This window comes from Adiantum capillus-veneris, chromosome 9 (genome assembly GCF_014529385.1).
Source record: "Adiantum capillus-veneris isolate H3 chromosome 9, ASM1452938v2, whole genome shotgun sequence".
Classification (NCBI taxonomy): domain Eukaryota; kingdom Viridiplantae; phylum Streptophyta; class Polypodiopsida; order Polypodiales; family Pteridaceae; genus Adiantum; species Adiantum capillus-veneris.
The window spans coordinates 105596301-105600388 of record NC_140939.1 but is presented as its reverse complement, the minus strand read 5'-3'; the positions used below and the strand labels follow the sequence as shown (position 1 = coordinate 105600388).

General features: G+C 40.7%; 1 pseudogene; it reads right to left on the bottom strand.

Moving 5' to 3' along the window:
- Positions 1–202: 202 nt before the first annotated feature.
- LOC147450932 (uncharacterized) lies at positions 203–3828 on the bottom strand (annotated as a pseudogene).
- Positions 3829–4088: the final 260 nt, after the last annotated feature.

Sequence of the window (4088 nt, the reverse complement as noted above, 5' to 3'; positions counted from 1 at the left end):
AAGAATTGTACCGCGTATCTGCTGCCATGGTTCTAGCCATCTGCTCTACGTAGACCGGCAATGCACTAAAAAAAGATTGTGAAGTTAAACACCAAACAACTAATATAGGCAGTATCGTGATCAATAAATACCAACGCTAATACAAAAATAGTGACAAAAAAGATGAGAGCAATGTCAATGTCAAAAGTAAGAGGGGCCCTCACTAGTAGTCAAAGGGATTGACACGCGATGGCATGTCACTCTCATCATCAATATCTAAAGAGGTGGATGCCTCCTCTCTGCCCTGCTTTCTAGGGCGAAGCAATGGTAACACATATCCTGAAATCAGTGGCTCATCAATGTCGACTGCAACACATGCTCGTCCTGAAGCCAAGCAAGCTGCTAGTATAGGGGTTGTGCCACATCCAAGCTCCAAACAAATACCTCCTCGTCGGCAAAGCAGCTCCACAAAACATGCAATGAAAGAATGGCTCCATTGCAGTCCTCCTCGCAATGGCTCGCCTGATAATGATCTAGCCTGAGAGAGCTCCGGAAGGTGATGCACCATAAAAGAATCCGAAGAGTGCATACCAAGACGGGAGAACAAGGCAGCGCTTTCTAATACAAAGCAAGGTGGACGCATACCCACTCTGTGAATCATAAATAGCATAGAGCAATTACACTGCAAAACAAGACACACGATTAGAGTAAACAACAAGACAAAGTGCTAAAATATTGATGTAAAAACAAATGTATCACCTCCACACGACCACCAAAACTCTCCACATAACCATATGCTCCATGATGGAGCACTACAATGCGACGATGAACCACCATCTCCGAAGCACGAGAAAATCTCTCCACCCAGCCAACGGCCTCTCCTGTTATTTTAACTAAATATCAATAATAAATACCACAAATATTACAAATTTTTTGCATGAATATAAACAAGATAGACCTGCCAAAGAAACCATGATCAACAGCCATCCAATATCCGCCAATGTTGAGAATGCCAAATGAACGCCAGCACGTACATGATCCTCAGTGCAAATGTCCCAACTAGGTGAAGTAGAGGAGCCTAAGAGGGACCCACCAAATGGAAGATCTAAGAAAATCAAATCTGCAGCCCATGAAACTGATTTCGTGCCGCGGGTATACAAGATAGAGTCAGAGCATGCCCGCATGAGATGCTCGTGTACAGGGACCCATGCAAGATTACGAATCCCCGCCCTATAGTCTGCAGCAATGGCAATGTAGTCCCCAACAATAGCCATGCATCGAGTATCCATAGAACTAGAGAGACAATGAGATGGAGACTCCATAATATAAACAAAAGAGATACTCCTTCGAGCCACAATCGTGCCAGGAGCAATTGAGACATTACAAGGAGGTTTAATAAGCCATCCATCAACCAGGTGGAAGGAAAGCATTAACAAATGCAATTGTAGTTTACCTGGAGGTGGCTCCACCTCCTCGTCAATGATCTGATCCACAACCCTCTCCTTTTCCTTTTGTGAGTTGCGCATTGCTAAAATAGATAACTTCAAATCAGAGCACTGTAACTTTTGGATAGGCAAATATGAGAATGATCAAACATACCTGCACGACTCTCTTCTACTATGTCTACTAGAGGAACCTTCATCGCAGCATCCTTCGATATCATCTCTTGTAGCTCTCTTTCACGTCCAAAACATGGCCCTTCTCCATATCTATCCACCACGGACAATTATCTATCTCCCAAGGAGTCAATGTGTGCATAGTAGAGGGATACATGCTTGTGTCTTGGATCGCTAGCTGAGTCCATTGTCTAGCCAGAAAGGGCATGGCAGGCAAGAGACTCTTGGCAACCAAGAACGTGAAGAATCTACAAAGGTCAATTAGGTGACACGAATGTTACGAAACAATAACAACGAATATTATATATCTAAGTCAGTTAGTGATTCACCTGAAAGCCAAACGTTGTGCTGCCATTCTCAATGTATCCACCTTCTTTAATGCCTGCTTATCGATATCCTTAGTCTTCACTCCAAGAGACACCTCTATTGGAAATAGATAGGGCCTCGCCTCAAATTTAATTTCTTCAAAGTAGAATGCAAGAGTGCAGTCATGCTGCAAAGGCACCACGGCTGGCACATCCAAAAGATCTGACACAATCTGAAATGCCCTATGAAAAACCCGAGCCAAAAAACCCTCTCTACGAAGCCAGCTACAATCCCAAATAAAAAGAGGAGACAAAGTTAGACTTTTATATAAAGGCATGATATATTTAGTACTTTTAATCTTAGCTATACTTACATGCGAAAGACGTGATCTCCCTTTTTTAGACCATATGCACTCCTTGTAATCTTGTCTGCTTCTAATAATGAAACCCAATGAATCTTGTTTTGCACAGGGGCATCTTGAAGTGCTATTAAGTTCAGCTTCTCCAACGTAGCCCAACTATCAAGACCCCATTTCAAAGACAAAACTCTTGCTAGCCAATCTGTCCCAAGATTGGGATCAACAATGTTAAGCAACTGAAAAATTTAATATTGCATATGAAAAGTACTTAAGTAACTTTTTGCATGTTTTTCTCAAGAGAATGCCGGGAATTCATGTTATCTACATACCTTTCCAATTCGATCCTGATATTTGTGAGTAATCTCCTCACAAATTCTCTCTTCTTCTTTCTGATGCTCTTCCGCAGACAAGCTTTGTTTGATAAGAGCAACTCGCTTTTCTTTTTCTTTTGTCATTTGAATCTAAAATTAAATATACGTTAATAATCTTTGAAATCATGCATTTAAATGAGAGTAAAAATCATTTAGTCTGACGCATACGTCATAGACCAATCTGCCAAGGTACCGTCGCGTAAGTGGATACCAAGGTTCTATACCTTTGGCATTCTTCTTCCGTACAGCGGAAATAAGTTTTTGATCTCTATCTGGCAAACCCTTTAGATACATTTCATGGTCCGCTGTACAAATATGTGTCGTATTGACAATCTCATCACGAAGATGAGTGACAACAAGAGCATGAGTGCATTGAAAGACCAAAAAACCATTTGATACTCACATTCAAGTGTTAGCAAAGATAGAAGAAACATCAACACTTACAAGTTCATTCGTTGTAAGCTGCTTAGCAAGGCAATCTCTGGCACCTTAGTGGGATCTATAATAGTGCATAGGACTCGACAGTGTTTCTCCTTTGAAGTGGAGAACTTCTCTTTTATCGCTTCCCTCCAAGCCACGGTGCGATGATTCCCTTCCCAAACATAGAACATGTGATTTGTAAGATCTTGAAACTTTCTTTGTTTTTTTAACTCGGCTTCAAATTCTTCATTGATTTCATTCCAAAGAGGATCCCATGTAGCCTTTATCTCATCTAGAACATTCACAAAGTCAAACTTCAAACAACATTCACAACACATGGACATCAATACAAAAATGAAAACTGTTAACACATACCATTCATAAAACTCTCCTCTCTTTTGCATGTTACCAAAGAGACAATGAATGCTCCTTTCTCTGGCATATAACCTTCTTTTGCAAAGGCCGCCTTCAATCCATTGAGATCATCTCTCAAACCTCTCACTCTTGCATATGGAATCAATCTACATAAAGGAATGGAGGGACAATCAAAGCAACTAAAAACATGTGTGATTTCAAGGATGTTTGCACCTCTATGCATAAAGATATTTTGCTCATCTTCCATCTCAGACGCTGCGGTAACCTCATCCATTATCTCCCATGGAACAATCTGTAAACCATTCTCCTCGGGGGCTAAAGTATCATCAACTTCGTGTAGAGAGCTCTGTCCCATTTCCATGGAAAGAACCTCCTCACCTTGTGTCTCAATTTCCTCTATCATGTCGGTAGCTCAGACTGAAGATACTTGATCACTAGCATCTACCTGGCCATAAAGAGAAGCATTGTTACTCCTTCCCCTTCGTGATCTTCCACGTGGTTTCTTGCTGTTTCAACATCAACAAGAAACATGGAGACAATAATTTTACAAAAGAGTCAAATTATATATGGCACCATATTGAAATAAAACACAACAGAAATCTTAAAAGAATTTAGACAGAGCTACCTTTGTACATAGAGCATTATTTCAAAAAATACTATAGC